The sequence below is a fragment of the Heterocephalus glaber genome, unplaced genomic scaffold, assembly GCF_053883595.1.
Source record: "Heterocephalus glaber isolate CG9 unplaced genomic scaffold, H.glaber_assembly_v1.0 deba00000331, whole genome shotgun sequence".
In the NCBI taxonomy this organism is placed as follows: Eukaryota; Metazoa; Chordata; class Mammalia; order Rodentia; family Bathyergidae; genus Heterocephalus; species Heterocephalus glaber.
The window spans coordinates 36,009,771-36,033,463 of NW_028258142.1; the positions used below are offsets into that span (position 1 = coordinate 36,009,771).

A 23,693-nucleotide genomic window follows, 5' to 3' on the forward strand; every position below is an offset into this window, starting at 1 on the left:
AAAGAACTAAGGACTAAAGCCCACTAGACCAAGAGACAGGAAGGAGAGGTTCAGGAAGGGGCTCTGCTGCTAACTAACTTTAGTAAGTCAGCCTGGTCCTGGCTCCTCAGCCTCAGAACCTACAAAGTGGATATAATCTCTCGGTCTCATTTTCTAGTGGTGTACAGAGCACAGTGCCTTGAGGGAAGTGCCCTTCAGGGGAAGAGTTACCCTGAATCCGAGAAGCTGATTAAGCCAAAGCACATCAGCATGTGATGCATGAGAGAAATTTATTTTCAACTTATTGGCATAGATGGGCAAGGAAGAAAGGGGTGCCCTCTGTCTCTTTGAGATCCAATGAGGTCTGCTGCCTCTGTCATTTAGGATTTTATCTAGTATTTCCAAGAGAGAGTGTATGGGACTTTGCCTAAGATAAAAAAATGTGGACATTGGGCCTGAGTATTGACTAATAGGAACATTTTTTTTTTTTTTTTTTTTTTTTTTGCAAAGACTAAACCCTGACAGAGTAGCTGGAATGCCTGAGAAACATTGCAACAACAAAGGCAAACATCTCAAAATAGAAGAGACAGGGAAAAGGAGAACAGATAAGAACCAAACTGTGAATTAGTTAAATCAGCATGATTTCCTAAGCATTTGAGAAGAGACACCTGAGAGGAGACAACAATGAAGGGAAACCATGTAATGCATGCAGCACACCAAATGATTCCGTCTTGCTTCATATGCCTGATGTGGAGGGACCTTTGAAGAGCTTGTTCCCTTAAATCCATTGCAGCTGGTACCCCAGTTCTATAAAGCCTGCTTCCAAGTAATAATCCGAGGGATGAGACAAGGGTTCCAACCACCTAAAAACATACAACAGTCACAAGCACGATCATTCTTCTGCATCATCAATTTGACCTAAAAGAAGGATGTGTGCCACATTCAACAGTAATTACACATTTAATTAAGTCTGATTTTGTTTCCTTCTTTGAATTCTTAGGGGCTCTGGGGAATATTTTCCATGGCTCAGGTCTCTGGAAAGTGCTATACAGGGAACATTAAATGATACCCTCCTCTTCTTGCAGTGAATTTCTCTATAGCAAGCAACAGAGGCATCAAACAAGAAAAGACTTCTTTAAAGACAAAAAAAGATATACAGGCCCTTCTCAGAATCTTATGGTTTGGAAGAAGTCCTGCCCAGAAAATCCAAAGACCTGGGTTTGGGTTCTGGGTTTGACACTGATTAATGCTGCAACCTTGAACCTGTCAATGAACTTCTGTATGCCTCGGTTCTTTCATCTACAAAGTAACTGTAAGGTAAACTTCATTATGTTGATGAGATGAGCTCTAGCAAAATGTTTCCTGCAGCATAATCTTACTAATCTTAATGAGTGCAGAGGTCAGAGCTGTGTCTTTGCTTTATGAATGTTAAGGAATAGATTTGGGTACTTTTCAGTTTGATCACTCTGGCACCCATGATCAGTATTACTGTCCGTTTTTATGGTATGTGGGGACACAGTGATTCTTGCCCACAGAACAAAATCTAGATATGAGACTGTTCTAATGAGATATATTTTATGGCCCTTTTTGTCTGTTGAGCCCAAGCAAACCTAGAATGTGCCTGGTGCCCTGCTGGGCTCTGGTGTCCAGTGAGGGGAGGCACAAGCTCTGCTCTGCAGGAACTTAGGCTCTGCTGGGGAGTTAGACCCATCAACCGGTTATTTCAGAATAAGATGGTGTGCAAAACAACAGGCTATTCAAGGGTTTCTCAGAGTTGTTTCCCCAAGGATCACCTGCATTGGAAACAACTGGTGAGTTTGTTAAAAGGCATGTTTCTGCTCCACCTCTACCCTTGAATCTGAATCTTTAAGGGTGAATCTGTCTGTTTTTATTAAGCCTGGTAGGACCTTCTGCCTGTCACTAAAGCTGATTATGGAAAAAGTTCACTATGACAGAAGTATGGAATTCTGCCTTTATGGATCACTTGATTGAGCTGTGTGCTCATCTAGGGTTTATAGAATCAGTATAGGATCTTACAGCCTATACTTTTCTAGGAGCAATATGATATTGCAGGAATAAAGGTTTGAAAAAAGCAGATTAGAGTTGATCCCGCATGGTGGTTTTCCTCCAGACAGGACCTGCTGGCTTTTTTCTCTAGTGACTTTTCTTTTCCCCAAGGTAGAGCCAGTTGATCCACCTAAGGAGACAGCTCTGCTGAGACTCTGGAGCCACTCTAGTCTTAGAAAGGTGCAGAGAAAACATTAAAGGACTCCTTCATATCTGTCAGCCCTACTCTGACCGTGTAATTAATTATCAGATCTCAGCTGTGTTGTGGACTCTCCCGGCCTTAGTCACTGTCCCAGGACCTCTATAGCTTTTGCCCTTCTGTGTCTTTGCCAGGGACATGCCTTTCACCTGCTGCAAGTGCAGACAATACTACTCTCTCTACTGGTGAGATAGTGTAATGTAGACATTTTCACAGCACTGAAGCAACACAGCAACCTACAGTGGTACCTCGGTTCATGAACTTAGTTCTTTCCACAATTCTGGTCACAAACTGAACTGGATGGGAACCAAATCAAATTTCCCCATCAGGTCCACATTGAACCTAACCATTGAATTTGATTTGGCTCTTTCCAATTCGGTTTGTGACCAGAATCCTGGAGAGAATTAAGTTCTTGAACCGATGTACCACTGTATATATATTTTAAAGAGATGACATGTTTATTTTATAGATGCACTTAGGGACTTAGTTAAGTTCACAAAACTGGTAAATGGCAAATCTAAGTCTCAGTTTGAAGTCTTCTTACTCAACTATAGTACCATAATAATAAATTGTCCCTTAGCAAGAGAACAGTCACAGACAGGACACAAGTGGAGAGTTACTACCTTTTACTGGGTGTCTCCAGCCCTTGAAGTGGGCTCTGATGCCTCTGGTGAGCCAGCTTCTCAGAATGGAAATGGCCTGGCATTTGGAGTCCCCTCTGTTCCTCTGTGTGATCTTGGGCAAGTGTTAGCCTTTCTGAGCCCCAGATCCTTTATTAGTAAATGGAATAATAAACTCATACTAGAGAATATTGTTGAGTGGGTTATATGAAAGTGTAGGTAAGTGTTCTTGACTTAATAAACATTACCTTCTTTCCCATTTCCTTATTTTCCTTCCTCTGTACAGGGAGCCCACAACCTTCATCTTGTCTCATCTCACCTCTGAAGTTGAGGTTGCAGAGACTGTTGAAAAATGCTTCTTGCTGTGTCATCTGACTGTGACAGTGACTTGACTTGCGCTCAACGGAGGGTAGTGGATCCCTCCTTTATCACAGCACCTTGGAAATCCCACCTCTTCCTGAAAACCAGATAGAACATAGTAAAAAGGAAGAGGTGGGCCCACCCTAATTTTACTAACCTGTTTGCTTCTTTGACCCTTCCCACTGTGTTCCTTATCCAAGCACAGAGGAATGTGTTGGAACAAGGACTGTGCAATGGTTCCAGCTGCTGTGCTCTTTCCTGGACATACCTGCTAGAGACTACAGACCCTTGTGCCTCAGGGTAAAGCCAGGATTTCAGGTCAGAAAGTATTTTACATCAAGATAGCATGCCAGAGAGACCCAAGCACTCCTTGGGGTGGGTTCACATACAGGCCAAGTGGCCAGGAGGAGTGATTATTCCTACAGAGGATAATCTTTCTCACTGTGTTCTTTCTCTGCATGTCCCTCTTTCTAAAAATAATAATTAGTCAATTATTATAAATTTATTTGCTGCTTCTTATAATTACATTATCCATGATTAACTCACTGGAGTCTAATTTGACCCTGGAGTTACTTTATAGGAAAGATCCATCATTGGGCATAGTGGGATTCTTGTGAGTATAGCCTCACTCTTTTGGGCTCAGGAGCTCAATTATTGCATACAGAGAGGGACAAAGAAGAGGATGAGAAATGGCAGGTGCTTCACTCTTGCTGAGTTGCAAAGTCCCTCTACACCCATTATTTCATTTTATACTTATGCTAGCTATATGAAGTAGCTAGGACAGCTGTTATCTTCTCCAGTCTACACACTGGGAAGTGGACCCAGGTCAGATCAAAACATGGTGCCCACAATGGGATTAAAACCCACATGAACATCCTGCTGGTTTCTCTCCCCCAACATACTGCACCTCCAAGGAGATTGACAATGATTTTAATGAAGTTCATTTCTATAGTACAGATGCTCCTCAACATTATAAGTTGAAAGATTTTAAGTCAAGGTACATTTAATATACCCAAGTTACCCGATATTCTAGTTTAGCAACACAGTACACCATAGAGTGTCAGTTGCTTCCCCTCAAGATTATGAGAGAGAGAGAGAGAGAGAGAGAGAGAGAGAGAGAGAGAGAGAGAGAGAGAGAGAGAGAGAGAGAAGAGAAAGGAAGGAAGGAAGGAAGAAAGAAGGATAAAGGGAAGAAAGATGATATATTGTGTTTGTTGAGGAGGAGACTAATTGGAAGGGACAGACCAGGTGAGTGAATGCACCTGCTTAGGAGACAGGAGGGGCTGGACCCTGAGCTGATATGGAGTGTTGTTAGATTTGAGACTCTTCTACAGTGGGAGTGAAGATAGGAAGATGAAGATAGAGAGAAAGTGTGAGTTTCTTGCACGTTTCCTGCCAATTCCATCTCCTGTGAACCATGGTGCTGGAGCAGACAGCAGCTACCCCATCCAGCTAGGCTGCTTTCTAGCACCTCCAGGCACAGGCCTCCTGGCTCTGGGTATCTAGCAGCTTCTCACTGCCCTTCCCAGTTGGTTCTGTCTCTCCATGACCCAGCGTCAGTCACTGATCACATCAGGGCCTTCTCCAGCTGTTCCCTGCAGCCTCTCCTCCCAGGGGTGATTTTACTAGTAAATACAGAAACGCACTTGGGCAATTATTTTCTTTGTCATTGATTGATTTGATTGATAAATCTTTTAGAAAAGTTGTACAGATATATCATGTTATAGTCATAAAATAAATCATATTTGGCAATTTCTGTTTATGAAATTTTTTTCTGGGCCTTAGACAAGAACAGACTTACATATTGTTTTTAAAGCATAGAGTTTTCCTAAGATCTCACTTTTAGTGCCTTTCCAAAGACATAACCTCCTGGAGCCAATGTAAGGAACATTTTTAGTGAGTCAGGCGCTCTTTTCTGCCCTACAATTCTTCAAATGCTACCTTTACCTCCAACTTTCCTTCCTAGTAGAGGATTTGCAGAGGCCTTTTTAGACTGATCCAGATTGCAAGAACAGATTTCTGAAGCTTCCAAGTCATTGGACTATTTTCTCTGGGGACAGGCCTATCTTCTAAATATTCTTTGTGTTCCCCAGGCTGGCTAGTGGCTGCCCTGCCCTGCTTGTTAGACTATCCCACAGCAGGACTCTTTTTGTTTTGTTTTTTGCTTAAATTCTTTTATTGGTACATCTTAGGTATACAATACGTTTACATTTATCATTGGGTGCTTGTACCTGTACATGATGTATCTTGGTTCTTATTTTTTCCCCATTCCCTGCCCTCTGTTCACCCCCTCCACTCCTCCCTATTTACAAAGACTTTGTTTCCATGTTTTCCTTTTCTCATAATTTTTCCTTTCCCTTCTTTCCTTTCCCCTGTCCCTCCCATTTCCCCTACCCCTTTGGACTTTTTCTTCCTATTTCAAATTATCAATTATTCGTCTTAATCATTTTAATCCTTATTTACACTTTCAGTTTCTCACCCTAGAGAAACTATTTGGTATTTACACATGCATGTCCTATTTATTTCACTTAAGAGTATGGCCTCAATATGCATCCACTTAGCTATAAATTACTCTAGTTTCTCGTTCTTTATGGCTGAGTAGTACTCCACTTTATAAAAAAACTACATCTTCTTTATCCAGTCTCCAGCTGATGGGCACTTGGGCTGTTTCCAAGTTTTAGCTGTTACAAACTGTGCCGCTATAAACATAGGTGCACATATATTGACCACAGCAGGACTCTTGACAGTGCTGAGGCTTGTTTTAGAATTTGCGTTTTCCTTTTGGGGATCCCTCCCTGTTGTTCCATGCGTCTGTCTAACATGCAAACCATAAGGCGCAGGCCCTACCATGGAAGCAAGACATACATCAAGGTTGAAATAAATTTTGCTGAAGAGACTCAGAGCCACAGAGAGGCCTTCTCTGACTGCTCTGTTCTCTTGTTCCACTTCTCTCTGTACTCCACAGATGGTGTGTCTGTTCCTCTCCTCAATTAAATGTGACCTTTGTGGGGACAGAGGTGTTTTCTGTTCTGAACCTGCCATATCTCTACTACCTTATTCAAGGCCTTGTACTTGGGAGGGGCTCCATACACACCTGTTAAATTAACAGTTGAGTGAATGTGGCTTTCAAGTCAATTCCTGCTAAGGTCGAAGAAGCAGTGAGGTGTAGTAAGGAGAAAGCAGAACTTGGAGCCAAGAAATCCAGCATCCTTTTCTGCTTCTGCTATGAACTATGAACTAGTCACTATCCACCATGCACTTCACTCCCACCTTGGTCAAGTGCGCTAGCTCCCGGAGCCCCCTGCATGCTGACATTTGTTGGCTTTTGGAGGGAAGGGAAGTATAGGAGAGCATGTGGGCTTTCTTGATATTTGTTATGGCTTTACTTTTTTGTTCTGCTATGACTTGGTGACCTTGGAAATGCAAAATTCAACAGCTCAGATGGAAAGATGGATATAGGAAGATTTGGTTTTACACGTTGCTTATCTACCTATTCTCTCCTTCATGGTCTCTGGATGGTTCTTTTGATACCACTACTCTGGAGAAATAAGTACAGGATTCTGGCAAGGTACATCCCCTTTCTAACTTGCCAGGACTTGAATTTAAATATGACCATGCACAGAACATTTATCTGAGATGCTTGCTTTCCTAGCTGTAGACATGATTTGGTGGGGAAATGGCTCTCCATGCAGGTGATCAAAAATGCAGTTTGATGTTCCTATTTAGTCCTTAGTAGCCTTATTGGGCCAACTTCAATCTCATCAAAGCCTCACATGAATGACCATTAGCCACTGAGCTCAAATATTTTATCAAAGTCCTCATCAGGTGCCTAATGTGTGTAGACAAAAAATAGATATGAAGCACGGGGAAACTTAAAGTTAAGGAAATACACTCAGAGTCTGTAATTCTTTAATCTCTATGGCTGAACTGCTTTTAGGAAAATTGTTCCAAATAGACTTTAGAGTCAAAATGTCTAGATCAAGTCCTGGCCCTGGTCTTGTCTGGCTGGCATATCACAAGGTTTAATTAATATACATAAACATTCAGAACAGTGCTTGACAAAGACAGTAAATGTTAGCGGATACTGTTACTATTATTGGTACTGTTATTATAACAATATGACTATGGATAATTCAATTCTATCTTTGTGTTAACAATATCTTCATTTGGCCAGGGATTTAGCTCAGTGGTTTCACCACCTGCTGTGCAAGTGCAGGACCCAAGTTTGATCCCCGGTACCAAAAATAAAAAAGCAACAAAAAAAGCCAATATCTTCATTCATAAAATGAGGGTAATATATTCTGTTTTTAGATTATGTTCTCAGACAGCTTGGGCACCTTCACCTCACTCCACTCATTTTATTCACTTTTTGGGGTTTCACATAAGTTTTCAGTTGAAGAAAGGACTCTGAAAAAATCAAGTTGTAAATCACTAGGCCTTATGGTCTAAGGCCCATCATTAATTTGGAGTGAAAAATATGTCAGGACCATAAATGGTGGGATAAGTGTTTGGAGAGGAGGCTGCTACAAGTCTGAGAAGATTTTTTGGAGAAATCGAAGTGGAAAGTTAAAATAGGGTGGTTCTACCGGTTGATAAACCTGGAAGCGAAGTCACAATTCCAAAAGAGTTGGGAGAGTGGAGCATGAGTTCTAGGGAGAACCAGAACTAGTGGGAGAAAATGTTTCAAGCCCCAAGTCAGACATGTTCCTGGAGTAACAGAGGGTGAAAGGGTCAACACAGGGCTTCAAGTATAATGGTCCCAGGCTGAAGTGAGAACAAAGTGTGGAAAAATGAGTGGCAAAGACTATTGGGTTCATCTAGGAAACCTTCATTACTGCATCCTCTTTCTGGAATGGACCTGAAAGCAGACTCCAGAGGAAGCAAGCTGTTGTCCACAGGCAGACGTGTTACTGACCGGCAATCACTGTAAGCTACCGACCAACTAGCCACTCCCGCTTCTCCCTTAGCAACAGAAACCCAACTTTTTAATTGGGCACATTGTTGATGAATTACAGAAAACATTTCCAAGCCTCCCTTGGTTAAGGACTTCCAGGAAAGAAGTTTCCGAGGTGTACAGACAGCTCACAGGAACCACTTTGCCCTCACCTCCCTACTTCTTCCTGCTTTCTATTTGGATGGCTTGGAGCTGCAGTGATCATGTCAGGTCAGGAAGTCACCTTGGAGATGGAATCCGTGTAACTAGGGATGGCAGAATAGAAAAGCCAAACAGCTCAAGTCCTGGGGACAACTTAGAGCTGCCATACTAGCCCCGTACTGCTGACTTCCAGACATTTTAAGTGTGAGAAGCACACTCTTATCGTATTTCAGCCACTTGATATTCCTGGGCTTACCCTGAGCCATGGAATGACCTGGTAGGGGTGGGCTGGCAGGAGCCCAGCAGTTCCTTGGCTGCCTTGCTTGGCAGTGCTTCTCCCATGATCCCACTGCTCCCGTGCACCGGACTGTCTCAGTGTGTGTGCATGAGCAGAAATCCAAAGCCAGAGTAATTTTCAAATCTGTCAGCTCTGCTCTCCTGAAGACCTCTGCTTCCCACTGCCTTCTCATTTCCACCAGAGGCAGCTGGTGATTAACGTTTTCTTTCCTTTCTCCCTTTTCTGAAATTGTTTACTATATCAAACACACAGTGTCCACTGACAAGAAAATTATAATGCTAATATTTTGCTGAATTTAATTTTATTTTAATTAAAGAAATAAAACATTATAGGTACGATTGAATTCTCTCTACATTCTCCTTGAGCTTCTTTTACTCCTTTTGAAAAATCATTTTCCTGGAACTTGTTTGTGTTCTTCTGTGTATTTTTGTGCTTTTACTCTGCATGTGTTTTAAACCATAATTGATAACATTTTTTTGTGTGTTTTAAATAAGTATGTAAATGGTGTGTTAATATGGTTTGATTTCTTACAATCAATTTAGGTTTTCAAAGACCATCTTTTTTGATATGTGCATCCAGTTCACTAAAGCTTATTTCTGTTTTCCCATTGCCCTGTTAGTGGTTATGTAGATTATTTTCCAATTTTTGCTACTGCAAATAATTCAATATAAAAATAAATTCACATGTCAGGCCGGGGATTTAGATCAGCGGTGCTGCTGCTGCCTGCCTCGCAAGTGCAAGGTCCTGAGTTTGATCTCCAGTATCAAAAAAAAGAACAAAACAAAACAAAAATTCACACGTTAGCTGAGTATGTATCTAGGGTAAGTATCTTGACATAAAATAAGTTGTCCCAGGGCATGTGTTAGAAAATATTTCCCAATTTCTCTCTAAAAGGCTCAATATAATTTGGATGCCCTTCAGGATGACAGTACCTATTTCTCAAAAAAATTTGGCACAGTTAGACCTTTTAACTTTTGTCAGTGGGATAGGTTGAAATGGCATTTTTTTGCTTTAATTGCCATTTCCCTGATTATGAACAAGGTAGGGCAATTTTTCAGATCTTTGTAAGCCATCTTGATTTCCATTTCTGTGAACTGCTTGTTTTTATATTTTGCATGTTTAATATTGGGGCTTATGTCTTTTACTTATTGTAGTTTCTTCCTCATTCCCATGTATCTAATCTTTTCTTGGTTGAAGACAGTGCAAACTCATCCTTAAATCTTGCTTATCCTTCAGCTTTGTTCATGGTATCTCTGGCCATATAGAAATTTGAAATTTTAAAATAATAAAATGTGTTCATCTTTTCCATTTGTGTTTTTTGAATCTTAAGAAATTCTTTCCTGATCAGGTATTAAAAATATTTTTTTGAATTTTCTTCTAATATTTTAAAAGCTTAATGATATTTTTCAAAAACCTTTAGCTTTTAAACATTTTGGAATTTATTCACAATATTTTGTGTAATTTTATATATGAAGTAGAGTGCTAATGTGAATTTTCTGATACAAAGAGCCAATTTTTGTGACATTATGTATCAAACACCCAATACTTGATGTATTTATTTGAAATCACCCCATCATGTACCAAAAATGCCTGGGTCTCCTTCTGGATTTCTGGTTTATTCCATTGGTTTTTATATCATAACACCTCTATAATACTATTTTTTCTTGTATTTTAATGTCTGTGGTGTAAGTTTCTCTTCCTTTCATTCTATCTCAAAATTCTTTTGACTGCTTTTGGCCCTTTTTATATGAATTTTGGTTTATCTTTTAATAAATCACTTCCCTCCCACCTTCTTCAGGAAAGACTTTCCCCCCATCCCATCCTTTGCAAAGGCCACTGCCCTCACAGATCTAGATTCCTGCTCTGACTCTGCTATCAAATGTCCATCTATTCTTGGATTACTCCCTGGAACTGTCTCTGTGTTAGTTTCCTCAGCTGCCGAAAGTCTGCTTTGCCTCCTTCAGGGTGACTGAGCTGATCAGATTCAATAGGTATGAGAATTCTTTGAAATGTTCAAAATCACAGTCTCAGGATGGCCTGAGACAATGTGAAATTTGGACTGTCTGTCCCCAAATTTCTCTACTTCTCCTGACTCTCCTTTTCCCCAAACTTCCAGTGTTGACATGCAAAGGTGTTCTATCTGGAGGATAGAATTGGTTACAGGCAACTTGGACTTACCTATAAGGCTTGGATTCCATTTCATGCTCTTATTTGGTAACTTATTTGGTAAGGTGCTCAAACTTTTTGAATTTTGATTTCTTCACCTTTACAAGGGACATAATAATTCTTTTCCCTAAATTGTGAAATTTTCCCTAAGTTGTGAAATTCAAAAGAAATACTGTGAATAAAAGTGCTTGGAAAATGTGAGGCCTTGTAAGAATCATGGGCTTGAGGACATTTACATGAGGAAAATGGCTTGCAGAAGGCAATAATGTTCAATGTGTGAAAGTGCCTTACATTCACCACCTAAGTAAAGGAATGTAGGAGAACAAAATCCATTTCGTCTCCAAGTATGGTTGACCCAGTTCAATGTCTACATGTTCTTCTAGAAGATGTAGAAATTCTCTTTGTTAAATACCATTTCCTTTAGGCTCTGCAGTCTGGATGTGTGGTAGAAGTGGCTGAGCAGTTCGTGATGTCTGTCTAGACAAAGCAGCAGAGCTATCCTTATGCAGAGGCTGGGCTCAGGGCTGACCTGAGAGAGTGAGAACCTTGGAGATGCAGGTGTGGGAACAAATCTGTCTTTGTCCCTCCTTGCTGATTGCAGAACAGCATGATTGATCTCACAGTGTGGTCTGTCATTCTAATGTTGTAGTCACCATTCAGCTACAATGAGTACAGAGGTCAGTTCTGATGTCACATGAAAGCATCTCCCCTGGAGTGAGCATATGGCTCTAACCTACAACTTTCTAACCCTTGTTAGTGACAAATGAGCATCTCTCACCCCTGTGTCAGGATCTGACTTGGGCTTGGGCCAAATGACATCCATGGCCAGATGATACAAAACTATAACCCACTCAATCTACTACAGAAGGTACTTTTCCTTGGTAATAAAGTTCTTGCTCTTTCCTTAATTCTAATGAGCAAGACTCCTTACCTGTTTTTTAGCCACTTCTGTGGCTAAACAGAGGCTCTACACTTTTAACTACCAGTACTCACTGGAAGGTGTTTGAGTCCTTGGAAGATATTATCACAACTACCTACCTGGCCCTCTGGCTTTTCTAATGGCCCCTGTGGATTGAACAGACCCCTGGATTTCTGACTTGGGTTTGAATCCTTGTTCATAGAATTCATTATCTGCCTGTCTTTAACCCTGAAGTTCCCACCGTTTCTGGCCCGATCTCATTCTCCTACCCCAATTTATCCCTGCTTATTCTTGCTCCCATGTTCATGGAACCTCAAGGATTCCTACATTTTCTTCAGGCCCTTTCTTGTTGAGCCTTACACTGTAGATGAACCACATGACTCTTCCTGCTGATTCTTCAATTTTGAGTGTAGGACCAGACTTTGAGATCATTCTATCAAGTTTCATTCCAAACAGACTGTAGCTGTTGTTCTTTATTTCTTTTTCACATGCAAACATGGGGCTTAGAAATAGGTGCTCTAGTCACACTTGTGTTGTCTTCTTGGGTTCTCTTTCATGAATGAAGGACATGTTATCCTAGTTTTTGAGAGTTGTTCTTGGGAAGAAGAAAGTGGACTTGGTTACTTTTTTTTGTTATGCTGAGAATAGTTTGTTGAAAGTTGTAGGTACCAATGTTAGATATAGGATCAAAGATGTTAGTGTTTGGCTATTGGTGAAAATTAACTCATTCCCCCAGTGAATTCCTCCATTTTTAGTATTTAAAAAAATGTCCTTTGCCTGAATTTTGTCAGAAGCAAAAATAGTTAAATGCCATTAAAGTACTTATAAAGCCAGTAAACACAGCTGTTGTGAAAGAAAAACATGAGACTAGAATGGGATGAAAATACAACTTCATTTGGCTCCTTTACCCTCCTAGTGGATAACCAATTTCACTGCCACATCATTAATTCCTCTGTGTTAAGAAGAGCTGAGCCAACCACAAAAAAATAATAGCAACAGCACAGTGATAACAAAGACTCTCTGCTATACTTATCTAGCATGGTCAAGGCACTTTCTAATCTTTGTTTGAGCCCCAAGTTCTTAGTACTTTCATAAGAAAATAGAAGAAAGAGTTGAGTTTTATCTACTTGGTTTGACAGCTGAGGAAAACATGGCCTCGCCTGAGTCTAAGTTTCTCCTGTCATCACAGCAGTTAGCCCCTGGTATGGGGCTGAGGGCTGGTCTCCACATCAAGGTCTATGTTTGTGATAGCTCATTGCTTCTGGCAGTTCAAGTTACCCAACACAGGATCAAATACTATCTACATGTCTTATACTGCAAACATAGGGCTACTAAAAACAGTTATTTTATGCACTGAGAGAAAAATAAAGTCATTGAAGAATTGTTCATTGAAGTTAGTATAGAAAAAAAAGTAGAATAGAAAGAAAAGAAGACTGATTCCCAACTGTTACCTGTTTATTAGGATTTGTGACGCTGGCTGTGATAATCCCCCCAAAACCAGTGTGTGAGTATATGTATGTGTGTGTGCATGCACGTGTGAATGTGTATGTTTGTTTTCCTTTTTCTCTTTCTTTCTGAGGCCTTATTTATATTTTTTTTTTGGAGAAATTTCCAGGAATTTTGTACATAATGGCTTCTGTAAAATGACATCACCAACATCAATGCTACTTGCCCCTCCCCACTGAGGAAGTTTGAGAGGTGGTATCTTGAAAACCCAGTGAGTTATGCTAACCCTCAGCACTAGTAAGTTGTTCCAGTGGAGAAAAACTTTGACTCTTTAGAGTCTTGGTACCAGTGACTTGTTGCTTTAACCATGAGGACATATTGTTGGCACTAGAAGTTACAGCACATAGGGCAGAATGATTCACTATTCAGAGCCATTGATAAATCAATTTTCCCTGCTCTGTGATTGATGTATGAATTCCTATTAAGAATTTCCCTAACGTGGGCTGGGGATTTAGCTCAGTGGTTTCACCGCCTGCTGCGCAAGTGCAAGGACCAAGTTCGATCCCTGATACCAAAAAAAAAAAAAAAAAAAAGAATTTCCCCAGTGAGAACTTTTTTTTTTTTTTTTTTTTTAACACTATGAGTTTTCCCAATAGCCCAGACTGTGCATTCCTCTATTACATGGTGGAGTTGTTGGGAAGTAACTGCCATCAAAGGATCTCATGGCTTCTTCCATCAGTGAGAGGCTCATATGACTAATTTTCACCCATAGGATGTGGGGCTAAGGTGGGTAGAAAATAGTGTGCCATCTTCACTTTCTCCTTCCTAGTCTAGAGCTAGATGCAGATGATCCATTGTGAAGCATAGAGGGCTTAGATGACGGTGAAGCCACAGACAAGATCCATGTGGGTTTCTGAATCATCACTTGGAAAAACACCCACTTGGACCTTATATGAGGGAAAAATGAAGTATTTTGTTAAATGACAAAGGTTTGGCAGTTATTTATTTTAATAGCTGTTGTACTATAGATTCCAAGTGAAAGAGACCCACTAGTATTTCAGACCTGGTCCTAATCCCCTGCCATAGTCTTGGAGACTATTGCCTTCCATCCCCTCCCACATCAGTTTGCCCTCCTGAGCAATTTCTCTATGCTCTGTGTAGGTACACAGCAGCTGGTCTGCTTGTCAAACAACCAATAAATCTGTGCTTGGCACTAAAGTAGTTTTCATCAGAAAGTGACCTTAAGATAACATTTACATTGCTGAAGAAGTTATTCCAAATCTGAACCAGTAGTATCCCAACTCAGGCCCTCCTAGTGGCTTGAGGCAGGAAAGCTAATGAAGTGTGGAGATTATTAATGGCTCTATCTTCTCTCTCACCCATCCCGTCTCCTTTTTCAAACTTGCAATTATGTTCAGCAGTGTCAGATCTGTTCATCTATTTTTGACATATAAATAGAGCCTATCCCTTTGGAATTTGCAGAGGAAATGTCCATATGATTATGTTAGCTCATGTCTGGAAGCAACCAGAATTGAGCTGGGAAGGCCCTGACTCAAGAGGAAGAAAATCAGCGTAGGACCTACCTTTCTCAGGTCAATCACAGTTCCCAAGTGGTCCCAAGTGACCACAGAGGGAAAAATAATTTTAGTTTTTCATGGCATTATTATTGGCGATAGCAGTTACTTTGAAGACACAAGCACAGCAACAAGTTGTAAAATGTACTCACAATTTTCTTCGTCACAATGGTCTTGTGAACTTCTGTTTAGATGACTTCAAGTAACAATCAAGAAAAAGTCCTGTAAAGATAGTATAGATCAGAAACACTGGGGCTTAAATTGCTCTTTTAAAAATTTCATACAATTTACTCCTTTTAAGGTTATAAACAATACTTCCTTTCAGGAAAAGAAAACAAATTAAGAAACAGGACACACAACTCATCCCTTATGTCATCATCCAGATTTAGCCACTAGCAACCTATGGAACACTTAGATTGTTTTGTGACTATTTATGCATAGGTGAATATATATATATATATATATATATTATATATAATATATATAATATGTACTAGTATGTTATTATATATTATTGATTTCAGCTTAGAAAACAGGGATCATGCTGCACATACTGTTTTGTGATCTGCTTTTTTCTCATTGAGTAAGATATTATGAATATCTTTTGCCAGTAAAAAGCTTCAATTATGTGCAGACAGTTCTAAGGTGGTTCCCCACAATCCCTGACCCTTCCTGGTCTCATCATTGTGTGCAAGCTACTCTCTTGAGTGTGGGCTGGATCTCTGACTTCTAACCAAGCTGAGTTGAGCTGTCATTTTTGAGATTAGGTGATGAAAAGACTTGTCTGGTGTCTTGTGTGCACATCGTCTTACTTTCTGGCTTGGTTGTTGTGATGAAGCTGATGGTCATATCATGACCTGTCCCGCAGAAATGCCCTTATGGCAAGAAGTGAAGGAGACCTCTGACCCTAGCTGGAGAGGAACTGAGTCCTGCCAACCACCACTTGAGCAGCCTTGAAAGTAGAACCTCTCTTTCAAGTCAGGTTTCAAGTTAAACCTGGAGATGACTGTGGTTTCTGCAGATTCCTTCATTGTAGTCTTGTGAGAGAAGCAAAGCTGCACTCAGATCCCTGAACTGTAGAAAGTGTCAGATAATGTATGTGTTTTTTAAGTTGCTGGGTTTTAGGGTAATGGAGCCATAGGTAACTAGTATAAACTGCATAGTTTTTAAATTAGCTATTTAATATTCTCAATGTAAGGCTGTAATTTACTCAAGCTTTTTATTGGTACATATTTTGGCTGTTTTATTCGTTTTCCAATTATAAACATTGTTCCAGTGAACATTATAGCTATCTTGCTACACATTCTTCATTCTAAGATAAATTCCTTGAAGTGGAATAGCTATATTTCAAAGGATATGTACCTTTTAAGGCCTTTGATATGCTATTTCTCAACCACTTTATGGTAGGATTGTACCCATTTGTACTCCTGCTTGCTGTAGTTTGGAGTGCAGTTTGAGTTGTGTCTTTAGGGAAACCAGTTAGAAACCAAACCAAAACTCAGAACAAAAAACTAAGAATGAAATTTAAGATTGAATCTTGAAATATACAAGACAACTTGATGTTAAGCAGTTTATTCAAAGTACCATTTTTTGAAATCAGCCTGATAATTCAACCACTCTGAAACTGTTATTCTTATCTTTCAGTGAGCACTGAAGTCTGAAACTATGATGAGGCTTAGAGTCCCTAAGAACTTTGATAGGGAAAGCAACAATATGGAATGTGAAGTCAACAAAACAACAGGATATTTTGAAAACCTTAAATACATTTCAGTTACACCAAGGGTTGTCAATAAATCTAAATTACTGAGGCCGGAGAGACTGAATTCAATGGATATTCTTTTGGCAGCATTTTGTGTACATAGATATTACTGCCATTTCCAAACTGCAATCCTCATAGTTGGCGAAGAATAAATATTTTAATGAATGCTATATATTTTAACAGGCTCTGAACCCTGTGGTTGGTTTAAGCTAAGGGTGCAATTTCAGGCATCTAAATAAGTAAATAAATGAGGAAGAAAATCCATGTTAATTGCAGTAATTTGCGGTACTTTCAAATTCTTAATTAAGAAATAAAATAGGATTCATTAGCCATGCCCACTGTAGATGGCACACATAGATCACCATTATGATCAGACACAAGACCCAAAGTCATTGCCATAAATGAAATAACAGTGAGAAATCACTGGTGTATTACTAGCCAGACTGTGCAGGCATTCTGGAGGAGAGAGGGCATCACAAAATGCCCGTCCTCCATAAGGGTTCCTCTTCCTGACCTGGAGATTGCATTATTCTAAAACCTGTCCCCTGAGCGTGGATTCCTACCCTTTCCTCCTAGTCTTTGGGATGGGTTCTTCCTTTAGACTCCAGGCAAAATTTCTCTGGGTCTGTCTGGCAATCCTACTAATGCCTGCATCTTCAGCTTTTCCCCAGCCATCTTCCCTAGGCAGTTTGGGTGCCTGGACTTCAGTTTTTGCCTACGTCATTCTCTTTGTGAGTCTCCGTTTTTGCCTACAAAGGAGTGTAGAAGGGAACTTTGCTTATGACCAGAAGCATTCTGACTCATACTGCATTTAGAAAGTTAAGCATTTTATTCAACTAGGGGAAAATATAATTTATCATTTAAAAATCATTTCTGACTAGGACAAATGCTTAACTGGACAAGATGCCAGATATTAACAGGAACTGTTCCTGGAAAATAACAATGCTTAGTGGCCTAATGAAAATCCATATAGACTCTCAGGGTAGGGGAGGGGAGGGGAGGGGGTGATCACAGGCTTTGAGGCATGTATAAGAGGGAGCTCTGCTTTGGTAGTGTGAACCATGGGGGTGATATCAATGTGTATCTGCCAGGCAGAGATGCTGGTGGTTGGGCTTTGGTAAGAGCACTAATGCAGACTATGGGCAGGCATCTACTGGGACCTTCTTTCTTGCTGTCCTTCCTATTATAGTATTGATGTCCAGGTAGCCATGGACACTCTAAGGAGACAGGCATGTGCAGGTGTGGGTAAGCTACTGCAATCACCCCAATAGTGAGAAGGGTATAGAAAAGGAGCAATTTGGAGCAATCTGAATGACGCAAGACAAAAAAAGAAAAGCAAAGAAGTCATCCATTTTTGACCTCTAAAAGGAATGTGGAATCTGGTCTGGGATTAGACATTAACATGTTTTGAGCAGGGGGATGATTATTTGGTATTGCCTGTAGACTACAAGAAAATCAGAAATGAATATTTATATCTTTTATACCTATTATATTCCACATAGGGAAGTCATGAAAATAGTCTGAGATATACTTATTCTCAGGGGGTTAAGGTACAGATTCCTTGAGTCAAAGGCTTCCTGTCTTTTGAGACAGAAATCTACCCCCTGATAGTTCTACTGAGACATGCTGGACTTTGCTTGGCTGCGTACTTCTTCCACCCCCATCCTAAAGACCCCCCATGGAATACATGGGGGCTAAAATAAGTGTCCATGTATTGCAGCATTCTACTTCTAAAAGGATCCTTTCTTCCTGGCTGCACCTGGACAGAGTTCAGACCATCGAGGGACACAGGGTCCTGTTGCTGTGGGTAATATGAATGATTATCTCCATTCCTTACAAAAACAAGGAGTAGAAAAAAATCATAGTGCCCTCAATTTTATGAAAATGTGCCATAAAAAAGATAAGGAGGTTTTCCAATCTCTGAAGTAAGCTAAGGAGAAAAAAATTCAAAATGCATCCATTAAAAACTGAGGCTGCATACCGGACTAGAGTAAAAATCCTGCTGTGTGAAGTGCTCTCATAGAATCCACTGTTTCCAGTGCATGAGGTGCTCTGAGTTGGCTCAGATAATGGATGAGAGGAGGATGCCAAGAATATAAAACAAAAATGGGGTAAAAGTGGACTGGAGATATCCAGATCATGAAAAAGGCAATGAGAAGTGTGCTTCTTTACACAGTGGCAAGAAGGAACCAGGAATCTTCCTTGCTGAAGTTCTTTTTAAAGGTCTTAAATGCAAGTATGTTTCTACTATTTCTTTTGAGAATTGTTACTCATTTTTTTCATTTATTAATTATTTATGGAGCATTTTCTCCTTCCAGATATAGTATTAAGTGTTAGAAATTCGGGGTAAGTCAATCACAGGTGCACAGAGTTTTAAGAGGGACTTCTACTTTTAATACACCAGTGTTAAGATGGCCCTGCTCACCTCCTTGAATTCATTCCAAAACAATAAAAAAAATGTGAAACAGAAATGCAAAATTCACCTGTGTTGAAGAAAAGCTGCCAAAAGCAATAAAGTTCTAACCGAGGGCAGGTAGATGTTGAAAGCAATCTGCTGCCAAAGACCTCAAGGAAAGCTGGCAGAACCCAGACTGTGGAAAAGCACAGCAGCAACACTGCCTTTTGGGAAACAACTGATCAAAAGGGAATGGGCTGTTTGGGAGATTATCCCTGGGCCTCATTTGGCTCTGCTGAGAATAGGGGAGGTGGAATAAATAAGAAAACAACAGACCATCTAAGCATATATGCTGGAAAAGAAGGTCAGAGAGGAAAAGTTCTATACTAATCAGTCTTGCAACTGCCAACACTTTCTTTCTTCTGGAAAGAAGTAAAGGCTAAATCATTTCTGTACGTACACATACACATACACAACAGTCCTGTAAACAAAAAGACTACACTCGATGCTGTCATAGGTTGGCTGTTTTCCCCCTGTAAACTTTCTCCAGAATTCATAGTTAAGAAAGAGCTTATCTCAGTCAAATACGAGCCAGAATGAAAAAGAAAGCAGAACAGAGAGCTCTACAAAGATATTGTAAGAGGAGAATATAATAATCAGAAAAATCAGTTTAGCTGAAAAACATGTACCAAGTTGTATTGCCATCAAACAAAAGGAAACTATGCCAAGAAAACTATCATAGAACCAATAAATAAAAAACAACAAACCTTAGGAAACAAAATTACTTACATGAAATAAGAAGAATTGTCAAGACAACTGAAAAAGATGTTTAAAAAAACTGAACTAACAAAGAAAGCTCAGGAAGGAGAGGAGAAACAAGAAGTCATCCCCAAAGTTAAGGACCCATCAGAGGCAACAAGAACCTGAACAGAGACTTCTCAAAATACAAAAAACAAAGTAGGGACAGAATTAGTGACATGAACAAGATGGAGAGAATACAGAATTAGAAAGGATTAAGAAAGACTGTGATGGATATGGAAGATAAAATAATCCACCAAATCTGTGCATATGCAGGAATAAAGGACTTGAGGAAGAGTACTGGAAAAAATAGAATATAGAATACAAAGCATATTTGAAAGAATATAATAACAGAATGTTTCCCAGAAATATTCAAATCTACATACAAATAAAATCCACAACAAAAAATAAAACACAAACTATCTCATGAAAAATTGATATAGGAATATTAAACCTAAAGAACAGTCTTTTACTATCCAAACAAACAAAAACCAACATAAACAAAATAAGCAAAACCAAATTCAAAATTTCTTTCTAAAGGAAAAATAAAGTTGTTTTCAGAACTTCCCACAACTGCATGATACTTACCAGAACCTCATTAAGGCATGAGAATGAAAGTTTGGTATGCTCAAACTGTTGTTCAAGTGCAAATGCAGCACCAAACACCTGTAATCCAGTGGGTATGTTACCTGGATCATGTATTAAAGATGCTAAAGGCTAGGCTTTAACTACACAGTAGAAAATGGAGAAACTGGCAGAAAGACAGGAAGTGAGGTTGTAATGAATTTAGTGTTGGATTAAGGCAAGAAAACACCCCCAAATACCAAAAAACTGTGGCAATTATGTTGGAGAAAACAATGTAAATATTAATGAACTATAATACAATAAAACACTGAAATAAAACTAATAAAATTTTGGAGAGAAAGTGGCTAGTAGCCAAGGGTTGAAAGTTACTGTAGTACTTAACAACTGATGAATCAAGTAATATTAAGAAATGTGTACTAAAAAGCACAAGTTAAAATTATTAGAAAAATCATTGTCATCATCATCATCACTATCAGTTAAAACTGAATGGGGAAGGAAAGTGAGAGGCTGTAGGGAAATACATAAATTCCATCAACCGGAGAGCTGAGAGTCAATAGCTACTGAGGATATAGAGGATTAATTATTCTATGTGGTATTACAAACATAACTAATTATGATGCAAATATTAAAATTCTGAGTATCTCTATGAGCCCACATGCAAACCAAATTAAAATAAAGCAAACTACAGACTTTGAGTGAAAGATAAAAAGACGCAATAGAAGCAGAAAGTATATGATGTTAAGACTAAGACCATTCCTATCCATGTTATCAAAAAATTTAAAAATAAAAGTGTATCAAAATATAGTCTCAGTTTAAATTACAAAGTAAGAGAAACCATATGAAGTGAGCAAGAGACACAGTTATAACAAAGTGGCTAGAAAGCCGAAAATAAAAGAATGGGCAAAGGCCTAACCAGCTAAGTCAAACAAACAAATAAAGCGCAAACAGAAATTTAGAAATCCAAATTTTAATAGCACCCATGTGTCAGACAAGGTTGAGCTCAGAATGCAAATAAGTAAATGAAACAAAGATAAGGAACATTATTCCTACCTACAGTGATGCTGTCAGCATTATGAATATTTATGCACCCAAACACATACCAGTAACATTTATTAAGCTAAATGTCAGTACAAGTTTTAAAAAGGCAGGGATATATGAATAGTAAGAGAGTAATGATACATTAGAGAAATCAGAGGTGCTTTTGGAGTCACATTACACTTCATTTGGGGATTAGGTCTACTTTTTAATTCCCTATCTGTACAAGCAGGTGTAAGAAAATCTGACAGCATCTCTCCTGGCTATCCTTACATAGCACCCCATCTCTGCTGCATAATTCAGAGTTCCTCCAGGATCTGGCTTTATCTAGTTCTTCAGCCTCCTCCCACCCAAGAGACATCCCCAAACAGTTGGGGTTCTTATTATCCAGACATTCATACCTTTGCCTTGGCCCGAGATGTTTTCTTTCTCTGGATGCCTCATATTTCCTCCGATAGCAGGTCAACAAAACATTTAAAACTTAAAGACTTGAACATGTCACTTCCTCTGCTAAACTTTCTTTGTCTCCAACCCTATCAGGCACAGGACATAAATTGCACAGGCTCACACTGCACTGTAACTGACCCAGTTGTCGAGCAACTGAGGTATCTTTATTCCACATCATTCTTCATTCACCACATGCACTTAGGTACCAAGGCCTGCCTACTCTTCCCTGATAGTCTTCTTTTCCTCTGTAGCCACTTGATCCCCATCCCCTGCATGGCTGGGCTCCTACTCTCTGAGGATTTAGCCACTTGCCTCACCCTACCTTGCTGATTCAACATCCACCAGTTGGTTAAGTCAGCTCCTTTGCCGCAAGACCTGCAGTTGATTCCTTTCCTTTACAATCAGTCTCTTCATCTGATATCAAGACTGTCTGCGATCTGGACATGATACCCTTTCCAAAGTGATTGTCCATTTTCCCATCTTACACCATTTCATCCACACACACCATCTCTTGAACTATCCCGTGCACATGTATCATGTCTATGACATTCCTGACTTGGCCACCTTCCTTTTTCTGCTCTTCCCTTTTTCTGCCTAGCCATCCAAATCCTGCTTCAAGAGCAACCCAGAGGCAACCCCTCCTACCCATTAGTCCACAGATCTTCACATTGACTTCTTCTGACATTATCAACACCTTAGCTTGGTTTTTACTTTAATTTCTGCTGTGAGTTGCATTTTATTTGTTCATGTCTTACTTCATCAGTTAGACAATAAGCCTGAGGGACTTTCTCTTGTGCTTTGTCTACATTATTCTTGACATTTTGCAAGGGACTGAGAATATAGTAGATGTTCAGCAATCATATGTGCTTTTTAAACATACAGATTCTATTGCTTCTGTCCTTGTCATTTGGCAGGATGCTAGATCACTTGAGATTTAAACCTCAAACAGCCTCTCTCACTGCTTCTTCCTTTTCTTGGTTAAAATGACCCAATTTCTAGCTGTCATCTTCTAATTATTCACCTAGCCTAATTAAATATAAGTGTTGCTTAATATTTTAAGAACAGCTTTCTATCATTCCAGTGACCCCCATATGATGCTCTGCTGTATGCAATGTGGGGCTTGTCAGTTCACTTTACAACCAGGGAAATAAAATAAAGAATCCAAAACCAACGGAGTGTCACTGGTGGCAGAGGGAAGACGGGGAAGGACCCTAACCTTCTGCTTCTAATCCAATGCTCCTTGTATCAGAGCAAGCTGTGACATTTCCCTCAGTTGCTAGAATTTCTCTCTGAAGTGTGAATGTGTTTTTAAAGCATTGATTTTTGCTCAAATTTCTTTGCATTTTGTTTTGATTTCTCTTTCATGTTGAAGATATTACCTCCTTCCCTGATGGTAAGTGTTTGTTTTTTTTTCTTTCTTGAAGGATGGCCCCATTCGGTCCACTTTGGTTCTCTTCACCTGAGTTTCCACTTAGCAATACCACCCCCTGGAGAACTGTTCTGGTTTAATGCTTCCTGCATCCTTTCAAATTGTACCAGTTCCTCGGTGGCCGGTGTTTCCTGCAGGACTGGTCTCCTCAGCTAATGAAGAGCCTCTAGCTGAGGGCACTGCTTCTGACCAAGTTTCCCAGTCCTGTTGAGAGGGGTGGAGCTGGTGGCCCAAGGGATGCCTGTCCCACCACAGTGCTTGGTGAAGTCAGGCATGGGCTCTGCTTATGCAGCTCTGGTGCACCCTGCAACTCGCTGGCACCTGCTTTTGTGTTGTCTGATCCCCTCTCTCACCTACCACCCTCAACATTGTGTCTTCAAGATAACCCACTTTCCATTCCTTCAGGACAGCTCATTTGTAGAGTGAGCTTTAAACCTCTCAGTGGTATTGCTTTATAACTGGGGGAGGGCAGAGAAGAATAACATTTATTTCTACCCCAGTCTGAGAAGGAATGAACTTACA

General features: G+C 39.9%; 1 protein-coding gene and 1 long non-coding RNA gene across 9 annotated transcripts in view; one reads left to right on the top strand and one right to left on the bottom strand.

Moving 5' to 3' along the window:
* Positions 1–23,693, bottom strand: part of Slc14a2 (solute carrier family 14 member 2) — a 431,234-nt gene that overhangs the window by 170,772 nt on the left and 236,769 nt on the right. For all 4 annotated transcript variants that reach the window (XM_087193188.1, XM_087193186.1, XM_004855073.3 and 1 more), the window contains exon 3: positions 14,876–14,945. The gene's annotated coding sequence lies outside the window, so the exon portion shown is untranslated. The remainder of the gene's footprint in view (positions 1–14,875; positions 14,946–23,693) is intronic.
* Positions 1–23,693, top strand: part of LOC147830105 (uncharacterized) — a 215,601-nt gene that overhangs the window by 23,937 nt on the left and 167,971 nt on the right. The window lies entirely within an intron of this gene.